The sequence below is a fragment of the Macaca thibetana genome, chromosome 3, assembly GCF_024542745.1.
Source record: "Macaca thibetana thibetana isolate TM-01 chromosome 3, ASM2454274v1, whole genome shotgun sequence".
In the NCBI taxonomy this organism is placed as follows: domain Eukaryota; kingdom Metazoa; phylum Chordata; class Mammalia; order Primates; family Cercopithecidae; genus Macaca; species Macaca thibetana.
Genome location: NC_065580.1, coordinates 111,225,395 through 111,241,983, shown reverse-complemented (window position 1 = coordinate 111,241,983; position 16,589 = coordinate 111,225,395). Strand labels below are relative to the sequence as shown.

Here is a 16,589-nt window from a genome sequence, read left to right as displayed (position 1 = left end):
AATTTGAAGGTGTTAGGAGACAGGGTCTTTGAGAGTTAATTAGGGGTAGATAAGGTAATAAGGGTGGGGCTTTCATGATGGGATTAGTGCCCTTAAAGGATGAAACACCAGAGAGCTTCTTCTCTGTCTCTCTCTCTCTCTCTCTCTCTTGCTTTCTCTTTCTCTCTCTCTCTCTTCCATGTAAGGACACAGCAATTTGGCAAGCCATCTGCAAGCCAGAAGAGAGCCCTCACTGGGGAACAAAACTGGCCAGTACCTTGATCTTGGACTTCCTAGCCTCCAGAACTGTGAGAAAACAAACTGTTGTTGTTTATGTCACCTAGTTCAGGGTATTTCATTATGACAGCCTGAGCAGATGAACCCACTCACCTAGGAAGTGGTAGGATTGAGATTTGAATTTGGAAGCCTTACTTGAGGATTTTTCACTTGACCAACTACACTACAGTTTTAATAGTCCCTTTTCCCCACAAAGACTTCCAAAAAAGAAGGCTTGGTATCCCTCTTAGGGTATATTTTTGTCTCCAAAATTTCCCTTATACCAATGGATAAGAAAAAAAGTGACTTGATTTCAGGTTCCAGGTGCTTGGATTTATTCTTCTTCTTAAAATGTCTCTGAGTAGTGGGACAGAAATTTCCCCACCCTTCCCCTCATGAAGCTGTGTAGACAGGCCACAAAGGAAAAGAGCAACTGACTCATTCTACATGACTTGACCATGTCACCAACACCTGTGTCAAAATGAAGTTTCACCAGATGCAGTCAAGCCTCCGCAGGGGCTGCTGAGCTGCAGTGTCTCCAGGAAGACCCGTTGATGACTCACACTCCAATCCACTCATCAGACCACCGTGCTGCTGGCCTTCTGTGGTCTGGTAAGAACCAGAGCTCTTGGAGAAAAATACAAATGTGTCTTTAGTATCTACATAAAGGTAAAACATTTTGCAACAGCATTTCTGGTCTTTAGATTAACACGTACACTATGTCAGGTTCACAGGTAGTTTGGGCCCACGTTTGAGTCTTGGGAAAGAGTAGAGTAACAGGAACCCTGCTTCTTTCATATGAGTAGGAAAAGTGTCCCAGGGATGTTTGCTTGTGGATGTCTTGAAGCTTGGAAAGTGGGAAATGCTAAGGGGGAAACCAAGTCAAGGAAGTTCTCCTCACAGATGTGGGGCTCAGTATTTTGTGGAGGCACAAGCATAGGCATAATGGAAAAGGCATGGGGAGCCAGGGACTGTGAATGTAGGGGTGCATCAACCTTGCACCAACTCCCAATCAGGAAGGTACATTATGAGGCTGAGCAAGGCAGATAAAGCAAATTACAGCAACTAGAGCTGTCAGCGAAGGTGATCTTCGTAAATCCAAACCCAATCATGTCATTATCCTGCTTAAAGCCTTTCAAATGACTTTCATTGCATGAAGAATGCAGTTGGAAAGCCTTAGTGAGTCCTGCATAACCTGTGTCCTGCACATTTCAAAGACCTTACTTGTGCCTCCCTTCTCGAGCTTCATCCCATCCACTCCAGTGCCCTCTTGGTTACTGGAACATGTCAGTCTTTTTCTGCCTCGTGGCCTTGACCCATGCTGCTTTTGTTTTTCAGATGGACCACTCATGCTCTTGGCTTTGGCTTATCCTTATCATTATGGTCTCACCACAATTGCCCCATTCGAAATCCATCCCTTGCCTTTCTATTATTTTCTTTCTCAGCAGTCTGGTCTTAACTTCCTCAGTCCTTGTACATCATGAAATTACTATGCCCGCTCACATGTTTTTGCCTGTCCTGCATTTCAACTGTGAGGCCCATGAGCACAGGGACCACATCTGTCTTGGTAGCCCCTCGATATCCCCAGCATCTTACACATGCCTGGCACTTGGAAGGTGTTCAGTCGGTGTTTGAATGAATAAGTGAAAGTCCCCTTGGCAAGAATTAAGCCGTCCTTGCCAGGACATTTGTGGTCGCCTGACACAGCAGTCAAAGGAGCCTGGAGAGCAACTCCTGCCTGACTTGCCGTCAGAGCTGACTTCCCTTTGACACTCTGGCCAGAGGCAAAGAGAAATGACAGAGGTGTTGCCATTCTCCAGCCCACAGCATGTGTCTGTATGCTGGGCAGAGGGCTGCAAGCGAGGGCTGAGGACCAGCCTGTACTCCAAGAGCTGGCCAGGTGCCAGCCACCTCAATCCATGGGGAGATGCTTTTTTGGTTAGACTGCCAAGAGCTGAAAGCTTTTGGAAATTCACACAAAGACACAGCAGGGGCTATCCAAGACCCTGTCAGTAACTCAAGGGGGTTACAGACCAGAGAGCCAATGGCGAACCGGAAAAAACTGAATCGCAGCCCCAAGATGGCTGAGGTTTAAGGGTCAAGTGGCAGGTCCATCAGGCTACAGAGGCAGGCTTTGGATCACAGAAAGACATCAGCCAGAACCAAGACGAGAATCTCCTGGCAGGAGCAAGAGCAGGAAGTGGTGGCATTCAGATAAGATCTGCCCAGGTAGGGATTTGCTAGTCACTTTAATGCCTTTTGGCTCTAATTAATTTAGAGGGAAAAGCAAACACCAGGGGAACCAGAGAAACAAAACAAAGGAAAATAACCTTATCCGATTGATTTCTATATCCTCTGACTACCTCTGAAAAGTGTTTATCAACAATAACTTCCTTGTGAGAGGGAGTGGTTTCCATTTCTGGTTGGAGCAGTCACTTTGTAAGCTTGTTCATACCCCCTCCCCTAGAAGCCCTGTGCAACTTGTCACCAAAAAATACCTTGAAAAATACTGAAGCCCTAATTCCTTCATATTCTTTTTCCTATGGCATACACATAGGCCTGGGTAACATGAGATAGCACATACAAGTTGCTTTGCAAATTCGCAAAGACTCATGACAGACTAAATAATCTACCCCCAAAGGAAAACTAAGAGAATGAAGAAATGGAAAATGACATCGCCATTCATTTTAGTAGTAGGAGCTCTGTCCTGTCCCTTCAACCTTGTCGCCAGCATGCTCTGAAAGTCAGATCAACAGCTCCCTTTTACAGATGGTCTATTGCATTTGCTATTATTATTGACATTGCAACCTGTTCCCTTTTCTCTCCCTCCCAGCAGCCGCCAGAGGATCGGCCAAATGGCCCTGAATGAGGAAATCCATTCAAGGCCATTTGTCTGTGGTTGTGTGTGTGTTCAGGTCTCCATCTCACACTCACTCCATCCTGACAAGTGCAGAAGGTGAAAACATTGCTAGTCAGCCTGTTTTCTGAAAGGGATCAGCCTGTTGCTGAAAGATTTATTATCAGGGAACTGCAGGGTAGGGGAAGGCCTTTACTTGAACCAGAATTGGTCATTCAGAGTTCATTCTGTAACTTGATCATTTATTTATATTTTATGCACCTTCTACCAAGGAAAGAGGGTGCATGTGGGACCATTACCTCATTGAAAGTAGTGTGGTCAAATAACTATCTCATTGAACAGCCTGTTAGAGAGGTAGTGTGCAGCTCATTTGACTGTTGCTTTAACCCTTTGGGCTCTGCATGACTTCTGGTGAGAAGAGGGGATTTCAGGTTTGGCCTTCTCTAGTCACATGCACTGCAAATGGGATCATGAGACACAGCTCCTGATTCCAGAAGACATATTCCATCCTCCGCTCTCAGCCACTCATTGGAAGAGAACATGCTGGGTGAGAGGTGACAAAAAGCCTGGAAAAAAATGAAGGAGGGGTTGTAGGAAAAATAATTATTCTTGTAAACATTGATGGCCCATGTTCATGAGATCACATTCAGAGATGTGAAACCTATCAATGCTTAGGAAAGGTAGCCATAGCTTGGCACTGTTCTAAGATACAAATCATAGCAACATCTTCTATTTATCTAAGGCTGCAGTCATGTCAGAATGTGCTTATTTCAATTTCTCACTTAATCCATGGATGTTTTTATTCTTACTGCACAGATGAGGCAATGGATATTTAATGAATAGTTTGCCCAAAGTCATAGTTAGAACTGGGATACCTCCCATGTTTTTGGATGCTCAGACAAGAGCTCTGTTCTCCAAGGTCTCTAAAACCACATTTAGAAGCAATTGAGGGCAGCAGGAAGTGATATCGGAAAAATCTGCCTGCAACCCGCTCACCTCCTCCAAGAGTAAATAGACCCACCTCAAGGCTCCCTTGTTCACAATGACTCCTCTTCTGTGAAAATTGCTATTAGTAAATCGAGTGCCCCTAAAACCCATGTTTGAACCATCCAACCCTGGCCCTCAGCTTGCAGGACCCCTAGCCATGACTGATCCACAAATGATGGGAGGGATATCTGATCCTGGTTTGGCCATTTAGATTGGAACTGGATGACACAGACTCAGTCATGGAGCTTAGTTAAGGCAGGGCTATGAAAGAATTGGTCATAACGCTTTTTGCTGAACTCTCAGGAGCTACTCTTACTTCCAAGTCTTGTTTGGCATTCTCAGAAACTTCCTCTTCTTAGCGAAGAAAGTGTAGAAGATACTTGCATATGTGTGTTCATTCAACACATATTCTAAACCCAGTTCTTCCTTGCTTGCCTTCCTCTCTCCCTTGCATCTAAGGATGGCAATGCACTGTAACTCTGGCCAAGAAAATATAGGTAGAACTCTGTGGGATGGAAGATGGGCTTCAAAAGAATTCAGCAAAGACATACTCTTCCCATTTCCAACTAACTAGAAAGCAGATGTTATGCCTGGAAAAGTAGCCACCATCTGGAAAACATTTTTTAAAGGCCACAGAACTGAAGGATCATGGAATCAAAGGATCAGCCTGGGACAGCCTACCTCTAGTATTTGTATAATATATAGAAAAGAAAGTACAACTATTGGTTTAAGCTCCTGTGAATTGGGTATTCTGATATTTGCAAACAGAAGAGGAGGCTTCTTGTACTCAGAATGAATAGAATCTTGCACACCTCTTGAACATCATGAAACAGACTTAAATGATTTGAACATTTCAGCTGTGATATGGGACCCAAGGAAGTCATCCACATATAGAGATCTGAAGGAGCACTCTGTACATATGAGGAGGATGATCCTTGAGATTTCCACTTCCAAATCCTCCCTCCTTTATAGTGTAGAACAGGATGAAGAAATCTTGGTTAAGCTTCTTTAGGTTTCTTGAAGGGAAATGTATAGAAAACCATGGGTAATGAAGGTTTTTGGAAAGACAGAAGATATGTGGAATATTTATAAAACTGATCAAACACTAGAGTCACCTCAGATTCTATTTGTTACTGATTCATTCTTTCATTCATTTATTCATTCACTTAGCCTATAACAAAGGTTTATTGACCACCTACTGCGCCAGGTACATGAATATTCTGGTAATTAAGATTTATTTACTCTCAGAGAGATAGATCTTGAAGCAGACTTTCAATAAGTACTTCCTATAAAGTTGGATGAATATCTGGATAGTTGGGATATGTCTACATTTTACAGAGAAATGAAAAAAATATTCATTATAGATAAGAATGAAAACTTGGCACACATAATCTACTTTCCTTAATTCACTTAGCTTTTGTGCTTTCCCAGGAAGAGATTTCAGAGAATTCATTTGGTACCAATCAGTGAGGGTGAAATGCTACTCTTGGTTACATGTAACATGTCATCTCAAAGGTGATTGGACTTCCACCTGCCCAGTCCTAGGTAGCTGTGTCTGGAGTGTTCATGTGACTGTATTGGTCATCTCAGGCTGCCATAACAAAATACAACAGACTGTGTGGCTTAAACAACAGAAATGTATTTTATCACAGTTCTTAATACTGGAAGTCCTAGATCAAGATTTGGCAGGGATGGTTTCTGCCGAGAGCTCTTTTCTTGACTTGTGGATGGTCACCTTCTTTTTGTGTCTTCATATGACGGACAGAGCAAGCTCTGGCATCTTTTTCTCTTTCTATAAGGGCATCAGCCCTATCAGATTACACCCTCACACTTTTAACCTTATTTAACCTTTATCGCCTCCTCATAGGTCCAATTTCCAATACAGTCACGTTGGAGGGTTATGACTTCAACATTTGAATTTGGGGCAACATAAACATTCAGTCTATAATAATGGCTGATTCTTCCTGCTTTGGTAGTAGGGTAGATGTCACTCAGAGGGCACTTTATGTGAACAACACCACAAGATCAGAAAGAAAACTAGAGTCACTTTTCTTTGAAGGTGGCTCTTTAGGCACTATGGACTTTTCCTTCCAACATCCCTGGTATGGGGACAAAAATAAACCATCTTGAGCATGCAGTAGCCAGAATTCTTTCTCTGCAAATACTGGACTCACTGACTTCAAGCAAATACCATAGGTAATCCATTAGCAGCTAACTATGAACAACCAGTATTAGTCAATACAGAATTGATTTCAATTTATCTGCCTCCAATGCCAGGAAACACATGGGCAAGATCATGGAGAGCCACTACTGGGGGATGAAAGAGAGAGGAGCTCTAGAAGGAAAACAAAATACTGTCTTGGGTCATATGCTTTGGTGTCACCTATATAAATAAAATACAGGGGCTATTAGAAATGATTTTGTGATTGAAGTAAAGGTCAGATATTTGCAGTTTCATTTAACTGAAGAAGAAATAAAAAAGAAATGAATATGCCAAAATTATAGGAAAGTTCTGTGATGAAAACAGAGTTTCCCATGCCCAAACCCACTGGCTTTAGCCACTGCCAGGATTCATGCACCACAGTCCTATCCATGGGAGGCTTTGGTCCAAGAACAAACCTTTCCTACGTAATTAGCTCTCTGATAGCTCAGACGTGCTTTCAACAGTGTTAGCTACTGCTCAGAGTCCCTTCCCCTAGATTTTCCTATATGTTAAAGACAATACAGCTGGAAAAGAGAGACACTAAAACTTTCGACATCAAAATTCAGATTGACATAAGCCAAAAGTCCCCAGGGAAGGATAATAAAAAAGTAAGAATTGCATATTTCCACATCTGTTTTCAATGAGACTTATGTCAAATAATTTTATTTTTTTTTTTTTCAGAATGCCTTGAAAATGTCATTAAAATTCACCTATCAGCACATATGCAGAACATACCACCTGTCTAGAGTGTTAGATCAAATGAGAAAACAGGGGCTTAGGCCTCATGAGTAGGAAGAGACTTGACCTGCTGCAGAGGAGGAGAGGCAATGTTATTTCTAAGCATTCCTGTTTCCACCAACCTGGGGCAAGCAATCTATTTTCAGCTTGACACCAATCAGGAAATGGCTCTGCTAAAATACCCTCCCTGTTAATACAAATGAGACATATCTCCGGAAAAGCAGAGAATGCCAACATGGATCTGAGCGCTCAGATGAGAGAGGCCATTCCTGGGTTAGTAAGTGAAAAGCTAGAGTTATTTTACAGAACACAAGTGAGAAAGCAAACCTGCAGGAGCAAGTTTCTAGATGGTAATTTGGTAATTACATTACAATTAGAAAGTCTTACAGAAAGTCTATGGCAGTGCAAACCCTTTGGTCCAGTAATTTCACTCCTTTGAAATTATCCTAAGGATACGTAGGCAAGGATGCTTATTGTTGGGAGGTAGCCCTAGATAAATCTCTTGTGTTACAACACACCTTGCTGGATATGGCAAGAATGTACCATCGTTTACCACTTTACCAAGGCCATTTCCCAGGCTGGTACTTATAGCAAGCAACCTTGGAGGATGAGGTAATGTCTCCTACTGAGACAAAGAGCAAGCTTGCTTACCATTTACAAAGCAGAAGTATATTCCCTAAGCTCAGTATTCCTCAGTTGCAATGCAAACCCACTGTGTGCAAAGCGTCTCTCTAGGCCCATTGAATCACGACTGTGGGGTCTGGAAGCAAAGGGAACCGATGTACATTCTGATACTCATGCTATCTGTAGTACTGTAGTAATAAAGCCCTTTGTCTCTGACTCAGCATCTTGTGTCTTCTACCAACACCCATGAAACAGTAGCAGGTTTACTTTTTAGCTGGCAAGGATGGTAAAATCAAATCCCAGACCTGACAGCTATGTTGATTGTTTTGTAAAAACAAGGACATTAACTGTCATCTAAGGAGAAATTGGCTAAATTAATTGTGGTACATAGATACACAAGGTATGGCACAGACATTTAGAATGGCTTCAGGATGTATATTTATCGACATGGAAATAAAATAACAACATATTTTTGAGTGAAAACCCAGCTAAAAAAGAAACATATAGATATACCACTTTTATATAAACACATAAACATTTCACAGGTGTATATATATATACAATTTCTGTATGGTCCTATACCAAAAAAAAAAAAAAAAAAAAAAAAAAAAGTTAACCAGAGCTTTCTCTAGGTGGTGGACTCATAAATGAGTTTTGTTTACTTTTTCATCTATAAGGTCTCTTATTTCTCGAGGTAAACATGAATTACTTATGTAAAAATTAATTATATTAATTGACAAAGAACTGCTAGAAAAAGAGCATATGACAAAATCCTTGTACTTGAAACAAACTGTGAAGAACTGCTCTGCAAATACAGAGGGAGCTGCAGACAGAAGTGAGGTTCCTGATGGGACACAGCTCTGCCTGTGGCACCGACGACAACCCAAAGAACATGAAAGAGAAGAAATAATGGAAATACCCATCTTAGACGCGATCCTCTCAGAACAACGGAAGATCAGTCTCAGAACCTAACTTTTAGAATCTGAGGTGCAAATTATGTCTGGTGTTTTAATGAATAAACACTGTCACTCAGTGTCTGTGAGTTATCCAGTGCCACAAGTCACCCAGGAAGCCTGCGACTCAGCCCTCAATCACTGACTCACCTCTGCATAAACCCCTTTTAAATCTCTTGTGCGTATTCCTTCCAGTGCATTTCCCTGTTCTGGCTTGAATCTAGGTTCTCATCATCATTTTCCTGGATATTAGAATATTCTTTGAGCTGGTCTGTCTCCACTTCACATGCTGATATAGTTTGGAGGTCCCCTCCAGATCTCATGTGGAAATGTCAGTGTTGGAGGAGGTGCCTGGTGGGAGGTGACTGGATCATGGGGACAGATGAATGGCTTAGCACTGTCCTCTTCATGCTGAGTGGGTTCACATGAAACCTGGTTGTGCACATCGCTCTTTCTTGCTCCTGTTCTCGCGATGTGACATGCCCGCTTCCACTTCACCTTCTGCCATGAGTGAAAGCTCCCTGAGGCATCCCCAGAAGCCAAGCAGATATTGGTGCTATGCTTATACAGCCTGCAGAGCTATGAGCCAATTAAACCTCTTTTTTAAAAAAATAAATTACCCAGTCTCAGGTATTCCTTTAAAGCAACACAAGAAAAATCCAACACACACTCCTTTAACCCTGCCACCTGATTTTTTAAAAAAACACAAGTCAGAGTGTTGCTTCTTTGCTTAAAATGCTTCAGTATCTCCCAAATACCTACAAGGTGTCCCAGCACATAAGGTCCACCTGCTGGCCTCACTAAACTTTCTTGTTGTCCCCCTTGTCCTTCTCCCCAGACTCATTTCTTTTGATTTCTTGCATCTCCTTTATGGAATGTCCCCACTCCTACCCTGCCAGGCAAATGCTCCTGTCAAGATTCAGATCCTCCAGGAAGGGTTTCATAACAGTCTCCCCAAGTTGAATTCCTTCTTTGGAGTCTCAATTGTATCATATTCAAGTTCACCAAAAACACTTACCACCCTTTGCTTTTGTATTTCTCAGAACTTTCCTATTTGATTGTGAACACATGAGGTCAGGAGCCACATCTTATTTATATTTACATTATCAACATCTAGTCCTATACTTGGCACCCAAAAGAAAATCTATACCTGAATGAAAAAATATATAGTTAAAACCACAGAGTCTGGCAGGTGCAGCGGCTCACGCCTGTAGTCCCAGCATTTTGAGAGGCCAAGACAGATGGATCACTTGAGGTCAGAAGTTCAAGACCAGTCTGGCTAACATGGCAAAACCTTGTCTCTACTAAAAATATAAAAATTAGCTGGGCATAGTGGCGGGTGCCTGTAATCCCACCTACTCGGAAGGCTGAGGCAGGAGAATCACTTGAACCCAGGAGGCAGAGATTGCAGTGAGCTGACATCGTGTCACTGCATTCCAGCCTGGGCCACAGAGCGAGACTCTGTCTCAAAAAAAAAAAAAGGAAAACAAAACCATAGAGCCCAAGTACAAACACACTCAACAAACCTTCTTAATTCTGAGAAGTTCCCAATTAAAAAGCCTCCTCGCGATCGACTCTCAATGTATTGCCATCAATATTTTGCTGCCCAGAAAGAAATAAATTATGTGATTTTTACCTGCAAAGAATGTTGCTTTAGACGTTTTTGTTTCTGTTGGACACAGGGCAGTCTCCCCCTCCTGCCACCCTAGAAATGTTAGCATCACTGGGACAAAAGCCAACAGGAAAGACTAACACCATAACAGGATAATATGCTTTATCAGATTATCCTGTGGAACTAAGCATACTAAGAGATACTTTAAACCTTTTCTGTAATTTATTCAAAAAACATTCAAGGACAGAAATAAATGTCAACTCGAATGAACCAAAGCAGATGTAGAAAACAAACAAAAGCCGTGACCAGACATAAAAACTGACCCAATAGGATGTGGGCCTGAAACTGGAAATCAAGTTTCTAAGTTCTATTTAAAATACAACCGTTGAAGGCTGGGTGCCCCCGCTCATGCCTGTAATTCCAGCACTTTGGGAAGCTGGGGTGGAAGAATGGTTTGAGGCCAGGAGTTCAAGATCGGGCTGGACAACATGGTGGGACCTCCATCTGTACAAAAATTAAAAAAAAAAAAAATAGCCAGGCATGGTATAGTCCTAGTTACTCATGAGGCAAAGGCAAGAGGATCCCTTGAGTCTGGGAGGTCGAGGCTGCAGTGAGCTGTGATTGTGCCATTGCACTCCAGGCTGGGCAATAGAGCAACACTCCGTCTCTAAATAAATAAATACACACATACATAAAATGCATCAGTTGGAATAGGCCTCTAAAATACAGACCACATGTAAATCTGAAATAATCTTTATTTCATCAGTGTGATCCTGTGATACCTTATCGTAAGCAGAGTATAACACAGTGTTTCCAGAAAGGGTTTGAAAGGTCAAGACAGACCATGTAACATGAGGACTGATAAGCCATTTGTAACATGATGATTTTTGCCAAGAAAGGCTCTGGAGCGATCGGAAGCAGTGGAGTTTAAAGAACTCTCTCTTAAGACAGGATCAGGACAAACATCTTTGCCATTACAGGTTCTTTCTCTTCCTGACACCCACAGTGCCCTGAGTTGGCCTCATGGGACCGGCTGGAGCAGGAGCTGGAATAAGAGTAGAGCCTCAGGGACTTCTGGGTAGGACTAGGGTCTCTGGGAGCTGCTCATGATCCACTTGGCTACAGGTAGGCCTTCTGGACGCTCACGCCACAGGGGCTTGTGAGGTGGGGACTTCCACCTCAGGTCTGTGGGGTCTGGGTGCCACGTGGAGGAAGAGTTGGCCCACGTACTGCAGCAGCCCAGTCACAGCCCTCCACGGATGGGCCTTGTCACTTACTGGAGCGTTTGCTTCAGAGATCGTTTCTGTGCCCCAGCCTGGGTTACTCCTCTTGTCTTGGTGAACATTAAGCCCCATATCCTTTCTCTACCTTTACCCAGCCATCCTTTTGGTCCTGAGATCAGCAGCACTTATTTTCCTGTATGCTGTGGAGAATTTCATTTTGTTTTTTGATGTCTCTTCTAGAGGCTTCAGGAGCTGAACCTTACCTTGGAAGTGGTTGATCACAGGTTGGGCACTAATAATGTACAGTCATTGCACTGCGTTAGTTTCTCGGCTCTCCAGGGCTGGACCCATCCACTGAATTATATATAGGGAGGCAGCATCCTCGACTGGTCATGGTTTGCTGTGTCCACACCAGTTAGAGTTAAGCCCTGACAATAAAATGAGGCTGTGCTGGAAGCAGCCCTCTTCACAGCGGACTCGGCAGATGCGGTTCCATTGTTCGGTTTCAGGTTATGGGCAGATGAAGAAGGGGTTCGGTGTGTGACCTGATCCATGCATGTTGTAAATTATTTGTTGTAAGAAGATTTGTTTTATAAACATTTCAAATATATCCAGATTGCCTCATCCTATTTTATTCTTTTCTAGTTTTACAGAAATATGCAAATAAGACTTAAAGCTGTGGACAAGAAGAGGAACTGGTTCCAAACCTCATCAGGTCCACTGCTCATACAATGAGTGTGTTTTTCATTGGAAATTTTCTTAGGTTCATGAAAGAAGAAAAGAAAAAAATGGGGGAGGGTCACATAGAAAGGTATTAAATAGCATCTGTTATTAAAATTATGATCCACAGGTTAGAAATAAGCATTACGTTCAGTTTTTCTATATCCATTGATTCCAGTCTTAGACCCTATATTAGGGAAGAATAGTGGGAGTGGGTTCTTGTGGTTATTGTATATATTTCTATACAAGAATTCATTGCGTTTTATTTCCAGAAGTTCCCATAATTTGAGAGAGGATATTCATTGCTATGTAGCCAGAATTTATACAAGTACTTTTTCAACTTCAGTTTGATTGAGGGTGAGGGTGTGTGAGATTGGGAAGCAGGAAGGAGGTTATTTTATTTTAATTGCTTGGGTGTGGGAGGATCTGGTTATCAGTTTCCTATGAAATGCACTCTATTCTGAGGGATTTGGTACTTGTCTTATTAAATGGAGATTCTGTGATTTTCTCATTACTTACACATGAACTTGGTGACTTGTAATAACACTTCATGGTTCCAATCTCAACTTGCTCTTTTCCAGCTATGACAAGGATAACATCCCTGCCTCTGGGAGCCTGGCAGCCCCTTTTCCATACTGGTGAGATTGCACTCTGGCCTGTGCAGAAGAGGAGGCTACTGGATAGCACGAGACTGTGGTGATGGAAGAGAGAGCACAGGGTGAGTCCTTTCTCACCCATTTGGGTAACAAAACAAAGAACCTGAGAAACACCTAAGTTGTGCTTTACAAACTCGAACTCAGAGAAGGATGAGCTTGGAAATGCCCAGGGTTCCATCATAGTAAGCATCAAATTTTTCAAAAGATGTAAGAAAAGAAAAATGAGGTCTGATGCATCCACAAGCACAGCTTTCTGGATAGTGCACAAGAAGCTAAAATACACATCTCTAGGTTCATTGAAATAACCTACAGAACAGTTTCACATATTTCCTTTTCTCCATTTCTTTCAGCTCTTTCAACCAAACCATGAGTCATTTTCCAATGTGGCGGTCTATTCCTCTATGTTTAAGTCACTTTAGGCAATTTGTAAACACAAGAATGAAGTTTTTATCGGTCTAGCTTGAATAGAAGCATTAACGGAATGCTTAACCTTTAGACAACTCTTTTGTGGAGGCTGGACATTAGATGGCTTAATATTGCCTTTTCAGTGGGGACATGGAAGACCAGTAGTGTTATGAGGTAGTTGAAGGCAGATATGTTGTCCTGAACCAGATATCTCAACCACAGCATAGGGACCTGCCAAAACCGATTTAACAGGTGAGCAGCTGTTACTCTCCTCCCACCGCCTCAGAGTTAGGCTCTGAGCATGAACGCAGACAACTTTTCTCATAGGAATTTATTCCCAGCATAACAACAAGAGAGTCTCCTTAAGAGAGTCTTTAACTTCTTAAATACAAAAGAGGACAGTCCATTACCAGAAAGAAAACATTGCTATTATATGATCACTCATGCATGTCCAGAGGATGTTACCCAACAGCTTTGTTTTCTATTTTTCCATCAATGCAAAATCTTTCTCAGGACCCCTCTCCTCCGCTCTCCCTTCACAATCTCTGGGTCCTGCTTACCTTCTCCCAGAATCCTGGCTCTCAATCTATTGTTCCATTTAGTTTTACCATCTGTAAAGGTTCTGCGAAATCCACAGGGTCCTGTTTGTTTTGAAAGTAGTTTTAGGTTCTTTAAAACTCAAACATGTTCAACCCTCGTCTTACGAATAGTGCCTACTTTTTATTGCATGATTCTGATGGCCTATGCAGTACCATGCAAATAGAGGTACTTATTTTTTTTTAAAAAAAGGTTTCTGTGTAAAACAGTGGTGGGGCAAAAAAGAAGAGAGTGACAATGTGGGGGAAATGCCCCGAAACCTGCCTTGTGATATTTGAAACTAGGCCATTACAATGACTGAATTTTTACCATTTTTTAGATTTTCAACCAACAGTCTTCTTTCATTCATGGTATCAGCATATTAACAAAGTGCAGCTAATGTAAATAACTCTCATTTTTCATTGTCCATTTTAAAACAAAGAGGTCATTCTCTGATAGTAGATGCATAGATTGTATGTTCTACATCAGTTTTGGTTTTGTTTTCCAAATAGTCTCTTTTGTCTGTCAGAGGTAGAATTGCCAAATCTCTGAAACTTAAATCAACTCAAAGACAAAAGTATGTTTGTATGTTTTATTTTGTTTCATCTGTGTTAGTACGAATATATAGTACTTTAAAAGAAACATCATATACAACCCTATTAATATGAATTCGTAACGTTGACATTAGAAATAGGCCAATAATCATTCTAAAGTGAAACCATCTTTATTTTGAAAATTAGCAAACATTTTCTACTTTTTAAGTTATTATTAATATATAACTCTGCCTATTTTTTTCAGAGTAATTGATGAAGGTAAAACTAAACAAATGTATTAATGAGGAAAGGAAAAAAGAAAGAAAGAAAAGAAGCAGGTGATACAAGGATGCAAATACACAGGCCCATATAGGCTTACATTGTTGCAAACATAGTTAAATTTGGCTCTTCGCCCCGGGCAGTCAAAGCAAAAGAGAGGAGATATGGTCAGTTGCATAGTTCTTATTATTAGATGAGAAGAAACATACTATTTCCTCAGGGGAAGCGAATGTATTTTTCTTGTACTAATTTCTCAAGGAAATCAGGCTGGTGGGGCCTCATATGGAAAATGCTGAGTGATGTCATACACACTAAACTTAACTGGAGTCCTACAAGCAAGGCTAGCGTCTCCTCCCTAGAAACCAAGGCACAACCTTAAAATGCAATCCAGTTTAGGCAATTTGTAAACCCAAGTATGAAGCTTCTATCCGTTTAACTTGGGTAGAAGCATTAACAGAGTGCTTAACCTTTAGACAACTCTTTTGTGAAGGCTGGACAATAGACTTAATATTGCCTTTTCAGTGGAGATAAGGAAGGCCAGTGTTGTGATGAGGTAGTTGAAGGCTGATATGTTGTCCTGAACCAGATATCTCAACCACAGCATATGGATCTGCCAAAAACAATTTAACAGGTGAGCAGTTGTTACTCTCCTACCAACACCCCACAGAGTTAGGATCTGAGTGTGAATGCAGACAACTCTTCTAATAGAAGTGTATTCCCAGTATATCAATAAAGAATTAAGTATTCACCTTCTGCAAACAGAATATTTACTTGGGATAATAATAATATCCCATTTAGCTAGGATCATTCCCATGAAGTCACATGACTAAGACTGGAACATGTGGCAAAGCATCCTCACTCAGTGGTGCACACCATTGGCTACTTTTCACTATGTGAGCTTTGCAAAGTGATGTTACTGAGACCCACCCAGACGGATCCAAGTGCCTATAACATTTGAGGCACTTGCCTGGACTGTGCTTTCCAGAATCTGGGTCTCAGAGACTTGTCTCTTGCTGATCAATACAGTCAATCTAACATCGCCACAAAGATGGAGTGTATTTCTGATTTTATGATGCAAATCAGATGTTCAAAATTAAGTTTAAATTTTAGCAAGTTCCTTTCTGTTTCCCCTGATATACTCTCTCTTTGATCTAAGTGGGGCTTTCTTTCTACCCAGAAAGACCTTCCCAATCAAGAGCCACATAGGCAAGATCCAAGTTTATTCAAGCATAGCAAGACAAATCTGTCTCAATGTATAAATGATTCATTGATACAAAATGAATAGAGAAGTCCTTCTTGAGCAACGATTAATAGGACATTTTGGTATCTTCATGACATCAAGAAATACTATGTAGAATGTGAAAGTCTTTCTGATACTCCTAAATACCAATGTTCAATTTAACATTCACTGGGCTGGCAGACATCAGTACAAGGGTTAATGTGAAGGAAAAACAATTGCTTTGACAAGTCCAGGATATCTCTTCTGATGATGGTCTTAGTTAAGATGGGTGAGTAAGTCAGCCTCACATAAATGGGTCTAAACCTGTATCTGACATCTCTTCAAAGGATCAAAATACTGAACAGCATGAAATATGGCAGTTTGACCTCTCTTATTTTTAACTTCTATCTTGATGATTTGCAACTACTTCTAGATATAGAGGCACATCTTCTGCCAGAAACAATGAAGAGAATGAGTACACACTGATGACTGTATACAAGCAGAATAAATCATACTAGGATATTGATATATGTAAGCAATATTTCCCCATATTTATGCCACAGAATACCATTTGCCATTATTAAATTTTGTATGCAAATTCATTTGGAAAGGAGTGTTCCATTTAATTTAACACAGCTTTCCTAAGAGAAACACAAAAACATTCTTCCCAGTACAAATTGGCTCCAGGTAAGGCATAAAAGCATATCCTGCTGTTCAGGTTACAGAGTCAATTATTTTCATTCATAAAA

At 41.3% G+C, this 16,589-nt stretch overlaps 1 long non-coding RNA gene across 1 annotated transcript; it reads left to right on the top strand.

The window, feature by feature from the left end:
* Window positions 1-363: 363 nt before the first annotated feature.
* LOC126950779 (uncharacterized) lies at window positions 364-15,374 on the top strand. The gene is made up of 3 exons (XR_007724294.1): window positions 364-924; window positions 12,098-12,167; window positions 12,754-15,374. It is a non-coding gene; the product is annotated as an uncharacterized LOC126950779 (long non-coding RNA).
* The last annotated feature ends 1,215 nt before the right edge of the window (window positions 15,375-16,589 follow it).